Here is a 23,617-nt window from a genome sequence, read left to right as displayed (position 1 = left end):
GCGCTTTGCTGTACTAGCGGCAAAAATTTTGACGCTAGTGCAGCAAAGCACAGGGATGCCCATTGATAAAATGGGTGCATCATTTTAATGCTTGGTCTGAGCAGGTGTTAAAGATGACGGAAATAATAGAGCAGTGAAATGTAAATTCCACTGCACCATTTTTTCTGACCTCCCTGCATTGGAACGCCCCTTGCATGCATTATGCCTGATGCAGGCATAATGTGGCGCAAGGGGTTGCAAAGTGTCGAAATGCAAGTATTGCGCCACTTTGTAAATACGGTACGGGGGAAAAGCCACCTTAGTGTTAAAAAAAATGATGCTATGTTGGCGCAAGTTGGCCCTAGAGGCTTGTAAATATGCCCCTAAATATTTATCATCACGAAGCTTCCTTTGCAGATTAACCAATTGTGGACAATTACATTTCTTTCAGGCAGCAGGCACCCAGGCAAGGGGCTTGTTTTCTTGTTTAGCTCTCTGCCCTTCTCTTTGCTTCATAGCTGTGGAGACTCCCTCCCTTCCACTCCAGTTGAGGCAAGTAAATGTGTCGGAACTCAAGGTCCCGGGACAGTTGTCTTTTAATATAAAGTAGGGGACGTTTTGTCAAATTAAAAAAGTATGAGCACATTCTGCCCCTCAGATCCTGCCCAATTCATCCTCTGATTTGGATGTGCTCCCTATAAATCAAATTATGGCATATTTAAGAGCTCCTAGCGCCATTCAAACGCCACATTAGCATAATTTGTTTTACGCTCATGTGGTGTTGAAAGGACAAAACCTCTGCACCATATTTACACAATGCATGCATTGCGCCACTTTGTAACCCTTTGCGCTACATTATGCCTGTTACAGGCTTAATGTGTGCAAAGGGGATGTTCTCTCATTAGGGAGATCAAAAAAATGGTGCAAGGAAATCTCTTAGAATTCCTTGCACCAATTTTTTTGGCACTTTTACACCTGCTCAGAGCAGGTGTTAAAAGGAGGCTTTGATTGGTTACTATGAGACTCTGGGTGCTTTGCAGGATTAATGTCAAAATGTTTTACGCTAATCCTGCAAAGCGCCAGACTCGTTAAAAAAATTATGATGCTAGTCCCCTAACTACCGCCATGGTGCTCTGTATTTTAAATAAGGGCCCACATGGTGGCGTTAGGGGGGTGCTAAGGGGCACAAGAAAAGTGGTGCTGCATTGTGTGCAGTGGCACTTTCCTTAACTATGCCCTATTGTGTCTATGTGCCGGTGGATATGCTGTTGGATTAAACGACCTCACTGTGTTAAGTGTGGATGCCAAGACTATGTTGGTTGCCCAAAGTTTCTCCCAGATTTGCAGCACTGCCGGCAAACGCGCTGTTGTCACTAAACAGATGTGAAGGCCAAGGGACATTATCCAGTGATAACATTCCAGCAGCGGGACTGCTATCTTGGCTCCCTTAAATTTAAGAAAGCTAAAGTCCCTCTGGAGACCCCCTGGTTCAAACCTTGCCTTAAATGGGGAAAAGTTGTCCTGAGACCAATTGACATACAGATAAATCTGTATGTCAACTGTATAGGGAATGGAAAGTCAAATTACATTGCATAGAGAAATGAAAGAGTGATTACCTGAAAATACTGAATAGCAGAGGCGACAGTGGTGACGCAAGAGGCACAGCGCAGTTGACTTTCCCTTCGAAGTTAAATGACATCGCCTGAATGAAGAGACATGAGGGCACAATAGGCCCCTCCGGTGGACCATAAACTCAGAAGAATGGTGGAGGTCCTTGATAGGGCAGCCCAGAGTAACACCACCCTCTCTCCACATGTCTTCATCCCTCCACCAGCTTTTGGGTTTCTGTTTAGCCAAAAGGGGTACGTCCGGCAACATGGGGAGATCTTTCTGCGACACAGCAACGCTGGCAAGCGGCCTTATTATTGCAGCCGGTCTGAATTGATGTATATTTCAGAAGCAAGCAGGGTTTGACTTCTTTACATATGTTGGTGGCTTTGTTCTCCTGACCCCTTTTGCTGCCGCTCTCTTATATGCAAACATACTTTTTGTCTTTCTACCCTTGTTGCTCTTTCTACCTGTACAATTCGTTCGCTTACATGTGTGCCACCTCTTCTGAGTACTATAATGTTTTTGTACGTCTTGCTTTTATGGACGTGCTAGGCATGAAGGGTTGAAGGCTCTATAGAGGTGGATTTTTGTTGTAAATTCTTCCACGCTACACACATTCACCCTCCAAATGGATTTTCATTAAGCAAAGGTACAACCTCTGCAAAGCTGACCTGATGTATTGTGCATCTTGGGGGGGCGCATACCACACTCTCCCCCCGCCACTTTTCTCTGGTGTGTAGTTTCTCAGTAGCTCCGTAACTGGTGAGCAAGTGCAATATCTCAAGGCAGCACTGCTCAGAAACAAAGGGGCTTATTTACAACCCCCTTGCACAGCTGTAGCGTCACCTTTTTTTTTTAGGCTGCGGCAGCGCAACCAGTCCCCTACACTGCGCTAACATGTACTAACTGGCAAAATGCTACCATTGCACAGGTTTGTAAAGTCTTGCGCCACATACCTGTTCCAGGTATAATGTATCCAAGGTAGGCAATCCCAGGCAAAAAGAAACGCAGAAGTTGCTACATTTCACTGCATAGTTCTGCGACTTCACTGCGTCAAAAACCAAACCCTGCTCAGAGCAGGTGTTAAACTGACACAGGGCTTTTTAACATGGGAGCTTTCCTTGCATTGCTGGAGAAGCTTCATTTTTTTTACGCTAGTCCAGCAATGCGTCTGAAGCCCCACAGATGCATCACAATTTCAGACGCATTTGTGGAAACATGCACCATGGAGCTCTGTATTGTAAACACAGTGCATCCATGACATTGTTAGGGAGGTCACAGGGCAGCGCAAGAAATCTGACTCATCTGAGCCGATGCGTCAGATTCTTGTAATGAGGCCCAAAGAGCAGTAATGCTCTATGTCAAAACTATTCATGGCCAACAGGCCTTTTATACCACTGAACATTCCCCTGGATGGATAGAGCCCATGGAGGCCAGTTATGAAAGCAGGAGGCTGTTCCAGGTTTCACTGTGATTTTCCACAGCGCCAAAGGATAGTTGCAGCAGGCAGGGGAGACTTGAACAGAGTGCGAAAGGGAGGGAGACGGAAGGTAGAAAGAAAATGATCAGAGAGCGATAAGGGAGAGGAGCGAGTGAATGGATGGAAAGAGAAATTGCACATGGAGACACAGGGAGATGAATGGTTTGAGTATATTTTATCAGGGATACCTGGGGTTCCCCAGTCTGGCACTGCAACTATTTTACATGTGTAATGCATTAAACAAAAACTTTCTAGATTATGAATAATCATAGCTAAAAGCTTAGTCCTTATTGAATTACCTTCAAGAATTCTTCTGGTAATTAATTGGAAAAATATTGTTACCTTTTCCAATATTAATCTAGTTATCAAAACGACTAATCTACAATTTAAAAACATGAATTCTTCCAATACAAGCGGTCTCATTTACAAGTTTTTGGTGCAGGGCAGCACCACAAGCCTTCTTCCTGTGCTGCCCTGTGTCAAAAAGAAAAGGGCTGGAATATGCTGTATCTACAAGATGCGCACATTCCAGTCTTTGTCCCCTGAGCTGGTGCACAAATTGCTGCCATGTGCCAAAGCAGGCACCCTTGCAGTATGGTGCAAGAATGCCTGCATTGCAGGAATGATTGTTTTTGTGCAGGAATGGACACCTCTCTGCACAAAAACAACCTGGGAAGGCATTTTCCTTCTTCTATGTGTGCTGCAGAATGCAGCAAACTGAAAGAGGAAAAAACGGGGAGGAATAAAGTTAATTCTCCACGTTGCATCATCCTTATTACACCCCTGGGGAGGTGCAGGCTTCTGACGCATTCCCAGTTTTACAAAGCCTTGAAAATCTGGGAATGCATCAAATTCCATTGGTGTTGCATTGTAACACCCACTGCAACACCCATGGAATGCCTCCCTGACGCAAAGTAAGGCAGCACAGCGACTTGGCCTTCATTGCCTTACTCCATTTCTACAAGGCCATGTAAAGGAACAGAAAGTGGCTTTGCCTGGCCTTGTAGAAGTGGGTCAGTAGCCTACGCTGCCAGTTTATTGAAGCAATAAAGAAGAGTAAAAAGATTTTCCTTGGAGAACAAAGGGGCTGATTTAAAAAAACCTAGTGCTGAACTAAGTGCGCCCCCCTACCTACACCATGTGTGCGCTGTATTTAAAAATACAGCGCACCATGGCGCCAGGTAAGGGGCAATAGCATCAGAATTCCTTAAGCTATTGGTGTACTCTGCAGGAGCAGCACCAAATGTTTGGCGCTACTCCTGCAGAGTACATCGGAGCCCATCGTATTCACAGACATGCCCCTTTTTAACACCTGCTCTGAGCAGGCATTAAAAGTGCCCAAAAAATGGCGCAAGGAAATCTCTCAGATTTCCTTGCACCATTTTTCAGCCCCCCTAACGGGAGCACCCCCCCTTGCATACATTATGTCTGGCGCAGGCATAATGTGGCGCAAGGGTTTACAAAGTAGCCCAATGCATGCATTGGACCTCTTTGTAAATACGGCATATGTAAAAAGCCACTTTAGCAGCGCCGTAGAGTCAACAAAATGACGCTATGGTGGTGCTAAGGTGGTGATAGGGCCTCTTAAATCAGGCCAAAGATTCTTCAAGACACATCAGGACGGACACGGCTAGGATCACTAATATTATTCTTTCATAATTTATCATTCGCAAATAGGAGTACAAATTAGAATTTTGGCAAGCAAAGTGAGCACAAGATAAAGACTGGCTTACGTACAGGGCGCCAGTGTTAGGAGCAGCTCAATTAAATGTTGACATTTCATTAATAAAAAATAGTCACAAAATGAAAACAGCAGGATTCAGCAATATTTCCCTTGAAAAGTGAAGCGAACATACCTGATCATCGCTTTGTAATGGGGCTTATGTAGCATTGAGTGAAATGTCCTCCCATGCTAAGCCACTCTTTTTTTCATAACTATACCGAAAGATTGTCCTTAAAACCCAATAAAACCATTTATAGAAGGTCTTAAAGTGAGGCCGACCATTCTAGGCCGCCGCTCCTTTTATTACTGTTGCATTACAACACCGATGATCCTATAAAGAAAATCATGAACATGACCAAAACGCCGTCTATTTCCACTGATTGCACTAGTTCTGTGTGAATTATTTAGAGCATCTTTCTTTATCTAAGAGTCTGACTTGTGTCCAATGGTGTTGAGCTGTAAACATTTGTATTTTAACCATTATTTGTTTTCAGTTCGGAGCAGGCTTTCACTCTGTGACTCTATAAATACAATAAAAACATTTTGATACAGTTGCAGTGACATATATGCTTATGTAAAGTGGGCAGTACTTGTGAATATGACACATTGAATAACAAAACATAAGAGTATGTGCTTTTACAAAAAGAACCATTGATCAGGGGATGTCGTCTAACAGTTTGAGCCAAACCTTTACGGAGGCACAGTGTATTTGCAGTAGTTAAAATAAATGTCCCTTGGCAAACTGGCTTGTGTCAGTGAAGTTTCAACCATTCACACATTTTACTAGGTCATTATCAGGTCTGATTATTAAAGCACAAGAATATGGGTAAGGGGGGGGGGGCTAGCCAGTAAGATGGCAGAATAAGCATCCCTGTACGGAGCTCTGCCAGGTCCTAACTACATCCTGCACTGATCTTGCATTCTATATCACCATCGAACCCCCAATCAAGTCCCTGTTTGATACTTTGAGTGGGACAAGTAAGTAGACTGGTCCCACAGGGTCAGACAATGATTCCTGGTGGAGTGGCGGCAGCCCCGGGGCCAGGCGAGGAGCCCGTACAAAATGGCGAATCCTGTGCTCCATGGCTGAGAGGGGTTGGACAGGTGTGGTCCTGAGCCTAAGCTGGGCGACTACAGTATCAGGTAGTTCCTAGCCTAGTCCCGACAGGTCACGGCTGCAAACTAAATTCCCCAGTGCTGCCCGCTGTTGGAGGCGCAGTGCAGCCACCTTGGATTGCAACCAAGATAAATATGGAAAGAATGTCCCCTTCTCCTCCCAGCACCAGGTTGGGACTGCAAAAGACGAGGCCTAATTGAGGTCGAAGGTGCTCTTGGCCGGGACCTCCCCTTCCTGCCAGTTGAGATGTGGATCGGCGTCTGGGGAATAATGGGGGGGGGGGTGATTGCTGGAGGAGGAGCAATGCTCCCTGGGCCTGGAGACCTACAGCAAGGTTGGTCCCAAGGTTTGAAACCACTGGAGCATGGAAACCTCACTCTGTAAAGTTGTGCTGCGAGGTGAGATCCAACAAAGGGTCTGAGAGGGGGAACAACTGATTGGACCCAGTCCCAGACTCAGGAGGTCTGGAAAACACTGTGGCCGGAGGAGTAGGGTAACCAAGAAGCAGGCAGCCCACAACAGGCACTTCCTGGCCCTTCAAAACAGGACTTGGCAACAGGAGGGTTCGTGGGTGTACCCTCTCCTGCCAGCCCCCAGAGAATGGTAAACCATTGTGGCCCCAAGACACCTGGCTAAAGACAAAGCCCATAGTGGACAGTACGCTTCCTCCTAGACACTGCCCCTTGGCCATGCCCATCCTAACCACAACACATGTTGACTACATGCACTTCTGAGTATTGGTGCTGGAGCATAGTCGGTGGGACAAGGATTTGGGGAATGGATGAAGTAGATCCCCCCGCAAGGAGGTTCTATGTAGAGCTTAAGTGAGGAGCTCCTGAGAAGGACAGTGAAAAAAGGATAAAGCATAGAACCTGAGCCTGGGGGTAGACCAAGAAGGGGCACAGCGATGGCTACACCATGGTGACCCCTACTCTTTCATCACCAGCACACCGGGATGCACCTGAGAGGTATGGCTGGACACTCCTAGACAGACCAGAGTGGATCCATACTCAACATCGCATCGCCCATGATAAGAAACCAACTGGAGCTCGGGGGTGATCGGTGAGGAGCTCAAGTCTATACATCCCCAACCCCTAACTTTAACCAGTCAAGTGTGAGGTGGAGTCAGACCTAATATCATACCATAGCAAAAGACAAAGAACTGAAACCCCCGTCAAGGAAGAACTGATAAATACACTAATGTGGAGGAAAATACGCCAGACCCAGAGGTAACACCCACGCTACCTGACAAAACCTGACAATACGGCCCTTAAGAACACATTACAGCTGTCCAGAATGGCCTTGGAGGCCAGGAATGATGAGGGATGTTAGAAAGTATCACTACTAAAACAGGATTTCTGAAATGTGTCAGTGAGTGACAGAGGCAGTGGGCAGAGTGTATGAATTCAAAGATGTTATGTAGATTATGGAGAACGATATTAAAGAAGTACAGGCGGTGATGAAAGATCTTCTCTGGAGGGTGGGTGATGCTGAGAATCGAGAGCGGAGGAACAACCTAAGACAAGTAGGCGCCCCTAAGGGAGCGGAGAGGTCCTATATGATGGATTTCCTGAGACAGTGTCTTCGATTCACGTGCAAGACTGAGAATTTCTCCACCTGCTTTGTCTTAGAGTGTGCACACAGAGTGCTTGCAGCCCAGCTGCCACCAGGAGGTCCCCTCCATGCTATCATTGCCCTTTTATTAAACTTTCAAGACCGAGACTTGATCCTTCAAGAGGCGAGAATGGGAGTACTTAAGCATGAATCAGCCACCATCATGATATTTCCAGACTATTCCCAGGTGGTCCAGAAATACCAATGGACATTTGATACAGTAAAAACCAAGCTCCTGTCTCTCCAAATACAACATATGTTGCTCTTCCCAGCCACATTGAAGGTGATATACACGGCGAGACCCAGTTCTTTGCAACACCAGAAGAGGCCTTGAACTGGCTGGTGGAAAGACCACAGCTCAGGCCATCGGAGACAGAAAAAAGGGCACTATCGGAGGTGAGCGGACTGGGGGCCAGGCCCAAAATCTGATCATCAATGCACAAGAGGTGAAACTATAGAAAGAGGGAGCAGACACGGATCTCTGGGACGGAGGGATGGAAACAGAGAAGCCAGTGGAAGATCCTCAGATTCTGATGATGCCCTACGGAGGCGGGGAGCCAAAGATCCCAGACTGACGGTGAGGAAGGGACACATCAAAGAGAAGCAAGGATGAACCACGTTGAGAGTTGGACAAAATAACATCAAATGCCGAACAGAGGAACATTGACCAAGATGAACCAAAGCATGCCTAAACTTAGTGGGGGTTGGAATGGGGCCTGAGAGGGAGCTCGGAAGGAGGAGTGGGGAGATTTCAACCCATGGAAGGGGCCACGAAGGGGACAAGAATGAGATCTACGAAAGAAGACCTCTTCCTCCCTTCTCCTTCTCGTTTGGTTAACATTGAGTTATAGGGTGCATAGTTGGGGAGTGTGGGGGCAGGACTAAAGACCAGGCCTGTGATGTAGTTGTCTTGTTACATGAGGGTGGGATGCAGTAGGGGGTAGTTTTACCGAAATCTATTGTTTTGTGGGGGGAATTGGGTTCAGGTTTAAGGAGTGGAATAGGCTAAAGCAACAACATAGGTATGGGAATGGCCATGGGTTGTGGTCAGACGATGTAATGACACAGAGATGGTGAGGACTGAGGAACAAGAGATAACAGGGACATCCATTATGACCTAGAATGTGAAGGGACTGGGCAATACAGTCAAGTGAGGGTTGATGACCACTTATATTAGGCACCTAAAACTGGATGTTGTCTTGTTACAAGAGACTCACTTTATTGAGCCCCAATGCAGTTTTTTAAGCAGGGGGTCGACACCACGCTGGCCCAGTCCGGCTTCACTTTAGGTTCTGGGGTGGCAATCCAGGTTAGAAAAATGCACCCCTTTCAGATCCAGAAGACTTGGACAGATCCTAAAGGTATGTCTGCTGCTGTATGGGGCATGTGGGGAAGGAGAGAACCCACCCATGATTGCAACAGCCCACCCTGGATGAAGTTATGGCGATACTTTTGGACACTGATTCCTCCCTACACGTTGTAGGGGGAGACTTCAATGATGGATGGATTACTCGGGCTTTGCCACCGTGTCCTAAGGGAGACACCAATGGCATATTTTGCAAGCATGCTGGGATTCTTGGATCTTTGGCATCGCCAACACCCGGGAGACCACAGATACTCTTACTTTTCTGGATCCCATTGTTTTTTTTCCCGAATAGATTATATTTTCACCCCAGCAGGAGTGGTTGCTAGGATAGATAGAGTCAACTATCTGGCCAGAAGCCTGTCTGATCACATGGTGTTCTGGCTCACCCTGGGGAGATGACCTCGCTACCCAGGCTCAGAATGGAAGCTGAACGCATGGGAACTAAGCGATGATATGGTCTCATGGGAGCTGAGTGTTGACACAGAGCTGTAGTTCACAGAAAAAAAAAACCTACGGACTCAGCAGTCACACTCTGAGAGGCTAATAAAATAGTACTCAGGGATGTAGCGTAGAATGTAATAGCACACAGAAAGAGGAGGGAAAGGGGCACTAGAGGACCTGGAATGTCGCTTGTTGACGTTAGAGGGAACCCCTGGGGAAGTTTTAGACCCCTTACCCCTTCAGAGGATAGCGACCGTACGCATAGAATTCTGAGCACTGGCACATAATGAGGCAAGAAATCAGATACAAGCTACGCAACACTGTCTATATGAAACAGGCAACAAAGCTGGCAAGCTCCTGGCCAGGCAATGACATAAAGAGGCAGAGGCAAGATGGGTCCATAGCATAGTGGGCAGCAAAAATGAGGCATACGGCACAGATAAGAGGATAGCTGAAGAATTTGCACAATACTACAAGATCTTCCGGGCACAACCCGTAGCGGAAGCCCTCCAAATAGAAGTGACGACCCTCCAGTTGGAGGATCAATCAGTCCTAGAGGAGGAAATCACTCTCCCTGAAATATTGGCGGCTATAACACATCTAACTCACGTAAGGTCTCCGGCCCCAATGGAAAACCGGTCGAGTTTTTTAATGGTGGACCAGTCAAGAAACGCCAGGATCCTTGAAACCCACCTACTTTATTAGTATATAGAGGCAAGGAATGAGGGGATACTGCCACCAGATCTTCGTCGTGCCACAACAGTGGTGATCCACAAACCAAGGAAACCAACAATAAATTATAGTTTTTATTGCCTAACTTCACTCCTTAATGCACAGTCCAAGATCCTGGCAACGATCTTAGCCAAGTGACTCACTGGAGTTATATCCCCTCTGATCCATAAGGACCAAATCGACTTTACTACACGGAGATTGAGCAGATTTGATCTCCGCAGACTCCACAACTCGCTTGCGAAAGTCCACACAAAAAGGGACCCTCATTTATTACTCTCCATAGATGCTGAAAAGGCATTCAACTCAGTATACTGGCCTTTTTTGATGCAGGTACTGTAGAAATTTGATTTTGGCACCATATTTCTGGCCTGGATAGCTGTACTCTACCAGGCCCAAGTGGCCGCAGTCAGAGTAAATGGTATCCTCTTTGCGGAATTACCTATTGGACAGGGTACGAGGCAGGGTTGCCCTCTGTCCCCCATTCTGTTCGCCCTAACATTGGAGGTGCTGGCCTGTGTCTTCCAGGAGCATACTGATCCCTCGGGCTTCTGAGCTGGTGAAGAAGTGGTGGAAGATGAGAGGATTTTGATATATGTGGACAACATCCTCCTATATGTCACCCGCCGGGGAGAGACAACCCCTGTAGTGTTTCAAGTACTATGGCACCCATTCAGGATGCACAATAAACTGGGATAAATCAGGCTTATACCCAACGTGCTAAGATCTGGACTTGGTAAACCTTCCTGGAAGGCTGCAAATAGAAAGGGAGAGTTTTCAATACCTCGGAGCAAATGTGACTTTAGACAAAGAGCACAGCTTGGAAAGGTATCTGTAGAGAGTACTGGCGGACTTTCACGCAGACGTAGCCCCCGAAGGGTGCTACCGCTGACAATGATGGGCAGGGCGGCCATGTTCAAAATGGTTACTCGTCCAATTTATATGTCATCCAAAACACTTACTATGAGGCCCCAGATGAGATTTTTACCAAGATTGATGGCGAGGTCCGCAAATTGAACGAGGCGTAGGGTAGTGCTGTGGACACTGCAGCGCAATCAGTACAACAGAGGCATTGCTCTCATGGACATCCGAGTATACTATTGGGTGATATAGTTAATAGTTTATCGACAGCTGAGGATATGCGCCTAAAGATCACCCACCTACATACTCGAGAGAAGCTAGTTTCGATCCAAGTCCTATTTACACTATATAGATTGGGGAAGGGTACGAGAAATCTACTGCAAGCAACTCAGATGACGATTAAGGCTCGGAACAGGATGGTGAAATGTCTAGGTTGGGCAGCCATTGTCTTCTGGGAGCCCCTGCTGTGGATTGAGACAAGATTGAAAGAAATCAGGAAGCTGAGAGGTTTTCAGAGCCTGGGATCTCATCAGGATATCCAGGCTGGGTCATCTCATCAAAGGTGGTGACCTTGTTCCCTTAGTTCCCTTACGCGAAAATACCAGTTCAGTGACACACATTATTTTAAGTATTTACAACTCAGACATGCCGGATGTGCAGAGGGACTACACCCTACTGACATTCCAGAATACACTCCTCTAGAGAGTAGACTACTCCGGGGGAATTGTAGGAAAAGGCAGTCTCTTGTACCTATAAGATGATAAATAACATGCCCGAATCCTTGACAACGCTAAGAGAGAAATGGGAAAGTGAAGTGGGAATACTGGATGACACAGATTGGGAGGCAACCCTGATGCACCCAAGGGAGGTGTCAATTAAATCGAGGTTACAACTTTCACAGTTTAAAAGATTCTACATAGAGTCTATTATGTCCAAGTACACTTGCATACATTTGGAAGAGGGAGGCTTCTAATTGCCTGAGATGCAGGGTGGACCAGAGTTCTATCCTGTATATACTAGGAGACTGTCCTTACATACAACCATACTCAAATGAAGTACTAGGTGAGGTAGGCAAGGTCTTGGGAGAGTCCTTTCCGGCTGACCCAAATACGTCCCCTTGGTATACCCTCCGACATGGATGTCCCACGCGCCAAGCTTCTTTTCTGCACCTTGGGTCTGGTGGTGGTAAAAGAGACATCACCAAACACTGGGGTGCCCCGGTATAACATCTCTAGGGGAGTGGAAGACAGGGATGGCTTATATAAAACAACCGAAAAGGTCACGTATAAAGCCAGTGGGTGAGGAAGGAAATATAATAAGATCTGGGGTCCCTGGAATAAATACTATGAGAATGAGTTGATGGCTGGAAGTGATATTTCCCCATCCTTACATTCCCATTGATTTCTTGTTGAAGGTTGATGCTATTTATATGTTTTCCAATATTTTCTTAATTGCCCTGCTATATATAATGTTTCACAACTAATGCTGAAAGACTAATTGCCGCTCCAATATTGTTATTGCTGTGGGTGCGACTTTGTGCACCTTTTGTTGTCTGATGGAAAAATAAAAGAAAAATATTTAAAGAAATGAATATGGGTAAGAGGGCAGCAGAAATAAATGAACATTAATGAATTGTTCACTGGTTGATAAAGGTCGTACTGCATTACATTTTCAAGGTAAATTTACCCTGGACTGTGTAGTGGGCATCAGTCACCATTAACTGCCCACTTCCTAATTGTTATGGTTAAATATTTTGTTGTATGACCCACATATTTTAGAGTAAATCCCCTAAAACAGAATACAATTCCTTCAGCTATTGTTCTTATCTCTTCAGTTTTTAAAATCTGTTGAAAAAAATTCTTGTGGATGTCCAATAACTTGGGTCATAGATAGAAAATATGCTCCCGAGCTTCCCTCTCCAAATTGTAGAGCCAGCACACACCAGTGGTTCCTGGGGAGGTGTCTTCATTGTTTGTCAGACTGATTAAAAATGTAGGCTAAGTGGGTTTATCTTTTACGTCTTTGAATGTGGATTGGATTTTACAAATTTTGATAGGTATTTATTGATGATTTATATATTTGTTTTAAGAAACAGAAAGAGTAAAGAACTACTTACTGACCATTGACTGCCAGTGAAATAAAAATTAGAAGTTGTGTAGGACAAATTGGAAAATGCATTAAATAAGTGTGCATTGATCGTAGTGAATCTAACGTACTTACAAAAACACAGAGTATATGTCCCAGACTCAGTTGAATAAGACAAAAAGTGTGAATTATCTAGAAATTTGGAAGAAACAGTCAATTATCAAGTTGCACAAATCCCAAGGGTTTGACAAGTTGGCTGGCATCATGCATGACTGATATCACTCACTTTGTTGGGGTGAAACAAATACTGTAGTACTAGGTGATTAGGATTAATGGCTTAGTTAGGTGGCAAAACAGTTGTGACGTGCAGCCATACAACTGGGAGGAGTATCTCACCACTTCTGGCATGCACAACCTGAATCTCAAAGACTGCAGCAAGCTCAGCAGTATGACAGTCACCCTCCAAGTAGAGCGTGAATAGGTTGTTTGTAGTAAAGTGAGGGCCCAAATCAGTGCAAACATGGTCCCTGCCCTGGGGGAATTAGATCATTCTATTGAATGCCCATCTAGAAAACCTGCAAATGAGAGACAGGTTGGATGAATGGTTGGAAAGAAGGAGGGGAAGGAAAAGGGCCTCAATGGAAGAGGAGGAAAATGCATTTATAGTGACCAAATTGTACCATACTGACAAATATAATTGTAGAAAATAGTTGCAATTGAAACCGCAATAAAGTACCAAAGTAAATTAGTCTATCCAAAGTATATCTGTACAAGGCATATAGACACACAGCCATATTATTTATATATAGACTAATAATTCGAAAAAGTCTTCGGATACCTATTGGAAAATTACAGTGAAATCACATAAATGTGTCGGAGTTTAAAACACCATTCATTTAATTCATAATATTCAGTCCATTCTCAATCGATTCACAATCTCGGATCCATTTCTATTCCCACAACCACATCAGTGCTATCAGGTCTCCTCCCCTTGATAGTTTAGCTATAACCAAAGTAACTGGCTATCTGATACAATCCTCTATGCTGGAAACATTTCATTTTGTAGCCTCTTCTAAAGGCAAAGAGAGACACATCAGATATCAAAGTTCCTGGCTTTAGCACATTTCCAATATCTAGGTTTTTTATCAGTCCTTGGTTTGACACCCATCCAATGTTTATTTTTTAATAAGTCTGACAAAAAATACTGTAATTCACCAGCTTTCGTAAGTTATGTCACATGAGATGCCAAGAGTGATGTCATCAATAATGTAATTGAACATGTCATGAATGATGTAATATGTGAGTTCATAAGCAGTTCATAAGCCGTGCATGGCAGTGGTGCAAGTTATAGTTAGCTCAGCAAACCATAACTGTTGATTTCCAGTGTTTTTTTTGTTTGAAACTGATAGTTCTTATATTATTATAAGGTGTAACTATGACATAATTTTAGCCTTTCCTTTTTCTCAGGATTTCCAGGGTTTTGAAATGTAAGGTAAAGCCATAGTACCTTACCTAACTGTAACATCATCCAATGAATAAGTTAGTTTGTCTTATAGTTTATATAGTTGCGGGTAGCTACCATTAAATTCTTTAACTAATTTTTTACTGCCTGTGTCGAACTAATGGGCTTAAGTGTTTACAAAAAGCATGATGAAATGGTGGGTCCAATATTGGCCCATGGAGGGAGGCTGCATGCCAAACTCCCACTTATAAATATGACCAGGCCCCATGAGAAGGGGTCCCTGGCGCCAGAAATCGGCCCACGGAGGGGGCCACGAACACCCCTCCCATAAGAAAATGTGGTGGGCCCCTGGGGATGAGGTGAACATCCACCTACCACTCATGGATGTCTGGCACATGCCAGTGCTCTTGCACATGTGTGGCTCCTGGCCCCTATGGTCACTGCAGCTTTTGGTGCCCTTTACAATTTGCCCATTTCCATTGCGCATTGTTGATTATGTGCAGGGCACACACAGTGTTGGTAACTCATTTTAGTTATGGTCATTTTTGTCATGTTATTCTTGTATGTGAAATTGTTAAATTTGTATCCACATATTTTCATGACCTTGCTCAATGTACTGACATCTCATTATGACTTTTGTTTATGGAGGTTTTTGCTTTTGTTTAAATGTATTATTTTCATGGACATTGCATCAGATAAGAGTCCACACATTTGTGATTTTGCAATTTGACCATTGTAATATGGCGCCTTTATTTACATTACTCTACTCAGTAGGAGAGTTGAGTGGCCCTTTGTCTATTTCTAATGGTTGTATGTACCTTTGGGTGTTGGTGCACCTGTGAGACTCGTGATTAAGGCTACGGCCGAAACACGTGGGGGGAAGCTCACCTTGAATAAATCTACTTTAGCAAGATACAGGGCTGATCTGAGCATGCCCTGCCATTTATTTTGGGGTCAGCACTGATGATATATATGTATAATTTGGCAGTTGCCGGCGTGCAACCTGAATGCAAATGATGCGACACAAGGGGCGCAACCACCATCTGCGACCTTTCATTTCACCTGCTATTTATTGTGGCAATCTGAAGAATAACAACCACCCTTTCGGCTGTCAACACAAGCCTTGGTATCAATACGTGACACCATTTAAGTGCACTGGATAATAAACTTGAAAGGCACACCCTTCGAGCACCAACTTTAGTTTTGAAAACAAAATTAAGTAATTCTAATTAATATCGTTCAGTGTTTTACCAACATTATCATCACTCCAAAATTTCTTCATTTGTGATGTCATCCGTAATGTCATTGGTGATGTTATCAATCATGTCATTTGAATGTTATCAGTGATTTCATAATTGATGTCATAGAACATATCATGAGTAATGTAATATGTGAGGTGATATGCAGTGCACAGGCTGCTAACTATAATTGGTGAGTTTCTGTGATTTTTTTACGTTCAAAAAGTTATCACTGACATATTTACCTAACTATAACCAGGGCCACTGGAATTATGTCGAACAGGAGGACCAAATTATGCGACAGTAAATTCAAGTAAATTATACAGCAGGAAAAGGCAAATTATGTGGCATTATGCAACATATTTTGTGATAGTATTAATTCATTATTTTGTCATTTTTAAACTTGTTAACTCTGTATAGGCATTAGTTGCACCTCATTAGTACCAGTTTAACACCTAAATATAGCAATAAACTACAGAATGTTGACCTGTCCATCTTTGCAACGGGCCTTCCACTGCGCATCAACTCGTGTTGCTGCATTTTGGGTAACTTTTGAACCTTTGAGCTAGAAACATTTTTTTTAATTTCTGCAGATTATGCAGCAGACGGCGGATAATGTGGCAAATCTACAACTATACGAAAATCATCGCAGCTGCACAATCGCATAATTTCAGTGGCCCTGACTATGATCTTACTTCAACCTTTGTTTTTTCAGTGAATTTATATATATTGATACACATGTAAATATCTTGTATATGTGATATATGTGTGTATACTATGTACTGTTTCTCTCAATAAGCATGAAAATATTTTTACCGACTAGACGAGAGTGATAGTTTGGGTTTACATGTTTGCACAGAATATTAAGGGTAGTTCATTAGATTGTGGAGCAGCTGCAGTGAGCAGATTCTAGACCTTGATGCCTCATCCCCAAGGACACAGATGACCTGCATCACCTTTTTATTAGACCTCACCAGGACTCAACTGATTGAAAGAAAATGTCACAGAGGATTGATTTATTTACTACAGTGTTAAGTAATTGGAGAGAATATCCATCCAAGCTGCTTTAGCAGCAACTGTGATGCTTATTGATTCGCATTAAAAGGCACTTAATTGGGTTTCACGGGCCCACAATAAGCAGTGGTTCAGTTGTGTTACATCCAAAGGTGCTTCCCCCGAGGGACATTCATAACCTGCAGTTGCCCCTGTGCTGTGGACGAGATGACTGTGAATAATATTGGTATGTTTATGGGCGTTTGTATGTATGCAGGATGGGCTCATTTATCAGAGTAGGTCTGTGGTACCTGTTTAATGTTAGTGATTGATGTGAAGGCTTCAGGCCAGAAGTGCACAAAGCCATCAAAAGGTGAACAATCACCTTTGAATCCGTTTTACAAGCGGCGCCATAGCACGAAGATCACACACACAACGTCAAAACTGTTCGCTGGGTACAAGATGGGTCATAATCTTACATGTGTGACGGGGGCATAGCTACCATTGGTGCAGCAGTTGCAGTGCACCGGGGCCAGAGCCCTGAGGGTCCTTTAAGCCCTGACAATTGCTCGATTTTAATACCCCAATAACAGTGAAATGTGTCATTTCAGACCTGCTTGCTCCAGGCACCGGGGATCATTGCTACGGTACTGAAAGGAAACTGCACAGAATGGCCATGTACATATTAGCGGAAGCTTTAGGGAAAGCTCTGGTGTAGCATCGCCTCCATGGGCCCCAATACTCACAGGTAGAAGGGACTCCCGCATACCACCTCTTGGGTAACAAAGTCACCCACAGCTGTGACAGTGGGCCCCTGTGCAGCCGCTGTACTATCAACAGCTATGAAGATACAAGGCGGCATTATTTCACTTCTAGAAGTATACCTTTTTAGGGACAGTTTCTAATCAATTACGTCTAGTAAGCATTTACATCCTTGAAGTGTAAGGACAGTAGGGCTCACACAGTTTTGGGATGGACAGGAGCCACGTGGCTCGTTATGCCTTTCTTCTAAGTGACATTTTAGATTTCTTTCTCAATGATAACTCAATATTACCTCTCTTTATATAATGCTTCATACTGCACTTCTGATCTTTGTAAGGGATGGAAATAATATACTTTACTCAATTTGCGGTGTAGTAAATAAAATACTTTACTTACCAACCTTGTGAGAATTGAGGGCTGTGCCAGCACGTGGGACTCAAACTCATGATCTGCATTTGGTATATCGACATTCAGCTCACTGAGCTGTCCCTCCGGCTAATGAGAGGAGCTTGTACTGATATGTGGATGAATTTCTGAATGTTGACGTGCATACTAACACTATTTTCTTGCTCTATGATACAATACGTCAACATTGTTTTTTAACTGGGACTAATGATGTCTGGTCCATGATTTACAAGAATAATCACTTGTTTAGCAGGGATTCTGTGATAATGCACTTCTCTTGAATTTATCAATGAAGCCACCAGCAGAAGCAGAATACTTTTTAAACAGTCGAGCTCTACACCAGCCCTCAGCCAGATCCATGTATTCCACAGTCGACTGAAAAGTGCAATGCTGTCAACCTCTTCTTCAGTGAAAAAGTGCAGGAGATTTTTTTTATATCTTTGTTTAGTGCATTATTCATTCATAAATACAGCATAAAGAGACAAAACTGCGCCTTTTAAACCAAAAGAAACTGCTGGAATGAAGAACATACCGACTAAAGTCCCATTGCTCCGGATATCATATCCATATGAGGTTGTCACATTAGAGTAGTCATTACTCCTCCCTAATACGCCAGGTTGTCCCTATCCCTATCCAACAAAGGGGGTGGGCGGGCAGTCAGTGTCTCAGGTGAACTCTTGTGTCACACCCTACATCATTCTCAGTCGTCCCTTGGGGGAGGGATACGGCCTCTGTCAGATCTGTGATTCATCGATCTCTCTCTCTAGAACACTGCCTCGTCCTCAGGGGCTATCAAGCTGCACAGCAGGTCAGAAATATCTCACTAACCTTTTCCACCTTCTCATTAGTCCTTATCTCCCTCATTCTACGCTACACTCCTCCGTCACCACCCAATCCTCAATGTCCTTCATCCATGCTAACAGTGTGCGCCCTGCACTTTCCATCAAATTGATAGAAATCCACCTTTTTGCCAGTAGAAGCATCAATTGTGCAAATTTTCTCTGCATCTCACCGTTCTTGGGGTAGGGAACAAGCCAAAATAAACACATCTTGATCAAGGGCTCCAATCGGATCTTCGTCACATCCTGTAGTTTATCTACACCCTCAGCCCAATTCTGCACTGCCTCTGAACACCTTCAAATCATATGCAAGAAATCAGCTTGTTCCTGCTTGAATCTAGGGCACCTCTCCCATCTTTGGGAGTAAATACGGTGCAATCTCATGGGTGTGAGGTATGTGAGATGAAGGACCTGGAAATGCGCTAGTTTAAACCTAGCTTTAACAGATACCTCCTTCACCTGGGCGCACGCTTGACCCCATTCTCTGTCTGTCAATGGTTCCTGTAAGTCTGCGTCCCAACTATGTCCCGCTTTCACTACCTGGTGCGGCCTGTCTTGTTTCAATGCTGCATGTAACCTGGAGACAGTCCTCACCTGGAAACTGCCTTCTAAAAAGACCGTCAGTGTCTGTGACACTGCAGGGGCCACAGGGAACTCGGTCCAAATTTTGGGAATCACCTTGATCAATGTAGCAAACTGCAAAATCTGTCCTGCTCCCACCCGAAGGACTCCTGTGCCTCCTGGAATGTTATACAGGTGTCTCCCAGAAACAAGTTACCCCTTGAAGGTATCCTACACGCCATAGCATGATAGCATACCATAGATTCTGAAGAAATATGATCAGATCTCCCCACCGTATCCTGATGCAACTCAATTGGCTCCCCTTGCCAGCCCGCACCGTCTTCAAAACCAGCTGCATCATTTACTAAGCCATCGTGATCTGCACTTCTGGTTATCTTGCAGATACGCTCACCATTTCTGGTGGTTCTCGGCATAGCTGCTGCCAGGACACCACTGAAAACCGAAGAAGTGTAAAAAAAATTATATGGCTGCAGGCATTTCCATCTAAATATAGAAACACAATGATTCCTTGGGAGAGAAGAAAGAAGCCTAACCTGCCAAGCTCATAGAAATATGTGTAACCAAAAGTAGTACAGTATGCAAACACAATTTATTACCTACTAATAGTTAAATTAAAATAAATCAGATTTTGTTAAAGATGTAGGTGCTCCAGCATAGACACATAGGTGAATACATCATGCAGGTGCTAAGGCAAAATATATTCAGTCTAGGGCTGATATTGGATCCAACAATGTCTATTCTATATTTTTGATCACTATCACTCCAATAGTATTATTGTCGATGTTTCGACCCTGAAGCAATTAATACAGGGTCATCATCCGGTCAAAATGAGGTAGCTATCGAAAACAGCGTAATGGCTGTGTTTAATACTGGGGACACGACAGGATTGTTGACTACAATTGATTCATCTACTAGAAACATCAAACACCCTGTAATGAAATCCACTATCTACAGATCGGTGAACAATAGGCCTGTAAATATAGGATTCTGTGGCCAGACGCCCTCAGTGCAGGCAGTGGCCCCAAATACAAACACACACACACACACACACACACACACACACTAACACATACACACACACACACACACACACACACACTGGAACAACATCCCCATATCCATCAGGACTACCCAAACACTACTCCAGTTTAGGAAATAGTTTAAGACAGGGATCTTTAAAGAACACTACATCACAATGCATTAATAGTCTACAAGTCACCTTCCTCTCATATTTGTTGACTTTGCGCTGGACTTTGACCATTTACAGTACTCCCTTAGCTTTTGACTAGGTTTGCTCTATAGAAATACCACATACACACGTACATGCATAAACCCATACATACCTTTACTCTTTCAATCCAGACTAATTGTCATCAGTATTTCAACTCTCCTGGAATCTCAGCTTTGTCTTCTTATCTCCCTCTGGTCCCTGCCACACTGGTACCCTTGGTGGAAAGGCAGGGTGATCGAGCTGTGAGCACGAAATCTATACTTGGATTCATAGTGTGCAATATAAATAATAAGGGGAGAAAAGGTTCTCCGTAGTTATCAGGGTGACATGTACCGTTGTGTCCTGATCCCTTTGCCCTTGATGGGTTAGATGCAGCAGGCTTACAGGACCGCACTTGACATCAGCGATGCTCATGTTACATTTAGATCGTTATGTTCACTACATATTTCCTGACACTTCATCTGTGAACACCCCCTCGAGCACTTCAGCTGTGAAAACACACTTTGAGCACTTTGGGAAAACTTTGCATGGTGTTATTTCTAATTAATGCTTATATTCCATAGCCAGGCACACACAGTAAGTGCACTGAAGAAACTAATCTAAAGGGAAAGTCCACAAGCAATTGAGGGAGACCAGACCATTTCTGTTTGGGAAAAGTTATGCTGCAGGTTTATTTAGCAAGCTCAGGGGATAATTTACTGACAATTCAAGGGCTGTTAAATAAGACCTAACCTGGCTGACAGCTAAATTAGCTAACAAGGACCAGGAATATATGGTGCTGAACGTTTGGGGGTTCACCCTAAATATGGACCCCATACTCCAGGAAAAAGAACACATGCAACGCTACCAGGCAAGCCATCAGTGCTCAGCCTTACAGCAACAGTGCACAGTTCCCTTCATCCTGGACACCTGCTATGAGGGCTTCAGGTGTGTACTTGGAATAAAGCCCCCTATGGGCTGTTTCTTGTCGGTGTTTTTCTCACCGAAATCCTTAGGACCGCCCTGTAACACTGCCAAGCCTCAGTGGCAGCGACCACTGGCACTGAGACCCCCAACATTAATTGTATTATTATGTGACCTGAATGTATTTCTTGTTTCCTTTGCAGAGCACTCTTGCTGCCACCCTTAGGCTCACTAGAATGTTACTGCTGTTTACAGTGGTGAGGTTTAATGGTATATTATGGGTACCACTGTTTATAAAATGATACAAGCGGGATCTAGTACCACCAGTACAGATCAACTTTACACAACGTTATTGCCCTTCTCCATGGAGTGTGAAATTGGTAACACAATTCCTTATTGAATTAAACTGAAGTGTTGGGAAGCTGTATCCTGAGGATTTCTATGGCAACGACAAGGGCACCATGAGATGTTCACAAATGTCTCTCCGTTGTCGCACTTGTGTGTCACTCAGTGCCAAGCTTTTCACTCCCAGTTAATACCTGATGTGCGTGGTAGTCGCTGGCATTGTGATACTTCCTTACATGGTTGGAAAGCAGCCTTCTTTATGCGCAGGCATAGTATTGACCCTGCTACACCAATACAGACCCCCTTCATGCAATGAGGTCTGTGCTCCTTACTTCCCACTATCTGTTTATTTGTTTTATTAATTACTTTCATTTAGCCCCTAGCCTACTAGAAGTTCATACCCGCAGACTCGGAGGACGGGCTTCCTAAGGCCCGGTTTGGGGTGGGTAAAACCATGGCCAAGAAGTGAATTTATTATGCCTCTAGGGACAAAGACAAACATACTGCCTAAAACTATGCTTTGTTTCCAGAATAGCAGTGAGCCACTCTACCTCTCCATCAGCAATGTCCTGGCGGAAGGTTGGTGTCAAAGTGATACACTGTTGGGGGGCCCGAAGGCCTTCAAAATAATAGTCAAAGTGCATCACTCTATTGGATTAAAGGAAGTACAGGCTATCACTACCACTGCACTTTATTATTATTTTTAGGGTTTGGCTTGAAAGTTACCCCTCCTGCAATACCTACTTTACTGATTCTTTATAATATACGTGTATGTGTTTTTTACTCCACCCACCAACGTATTTCTCTCTCATCTCATAATGTTGGCTGTACCCTTGTGCCTCTTCTAAGATGCTTGTGGTCAGTCAGACTTACTGGTTTTGACAGTGTTTGTTTGTACTATCCACTTGGGCCTTCCAGTTAGGCTTGTGTGGGTTCTACAAACAGCCAAGTAGTGCAGTGCCAGAGCTGCAAAGGAGCCAGGTGGATCATGGTAGCATGGTCCTTTGTTCGTCCACCTACTAAGGTACTGTATGCATTGATATTTATATGGGATGTTCCATTTCCCATGTAAGGCCGAAAGTGTATATGCTGTCTGGGAGGCATGAACTAATTACCTGCTTGCTTTCATGTTTCATCACGTTAAAGGGGAAATTTGCCGTCCTCCACTAGGATGCACTTCTTGAAAACACCTTGTTGCCTACTGATTTTGTCTTAAATTATTTCATATCTGCTACCTTTATGACACATATTCAATTAATATCAGTGAGCCCATGACTTGTTGTTAAGATGCTGAAACCAAAATGGTGGATCCGATGCTTATTTGCTGATCCAAATAGTGCAGATCTGTGTTGTAATAGCAGTGCTCTGAGTAAACTTGTCTGTCCTCCCCAGTGCTTTGCTGAGAACAGACTGTGTGATAGTATTGATCACCAAGTAGATGGACGGGGTACTGATTAGCACCACTTTTGGAAACCCAAGCCCTGAGACTCTTGGCTGTGCTGCTAACAGTGACTGCTACATGGGACTAAATGAGATGAGATTATGTGCTGAGCTACTTATCCCACATGGCCCAGTAGCATTGTAGTGTCTGCGTTCTAATACAGTCCAACAGTCCACCTAGTGCGAGTGAATAATTTTAGCATTATGGAATTATATTTCGCAAGAAACCCCAAGAGGCAAAGTTTGTAATATCTACGTGAGCAGTGGGTGGTAGTGTAGATTTTCCACTGTGTGGAGCAAAAGTGTGCAAATCCTGACAAAGGCTACAAACAAGGTAATTATTAACAGCTGGCCCAGTGTCATATACAAGTGCATTTGCAAACCAGGGGGCACATTTACTAACAAGTCACC

At 44.1% G+C, this 23,617-nt stretch overlaps 1 protein-coding gene across 1 annotated transcript in view; it reads left to right on the top strand.

The window, feature by feature from the left end:
• Positions 1-23,617, top strand: part of BAIAP3 (BAI1 associated protein 3) — a 976,697-nt gene that overhangs the window by 719,134 nt on the left and 233,946 nt on the right. The gene's annotated exons all lie outside the window — the stretch shown is intronic.

Source organism: Pleurodeles waltl, chromosome 10 (genome assembly GCF_031143425.1).
Source record: "Pleurodeles waltl isolate 20211129_DDA chromosome 10, aPleWal1.hap1.20221129, whole genome shotgun sequence".
Lineage (NCBI taxonomy): Eukaryota > Metazoa > Chordata > Amphibia > Caudata > Salamandridae > Pleurodeles > Pleurodeles waltl.
Note: the sequence above shows the minus strand (reverse complement) of the source record. Positions and strands in the feature narration are given on the sequence as shown.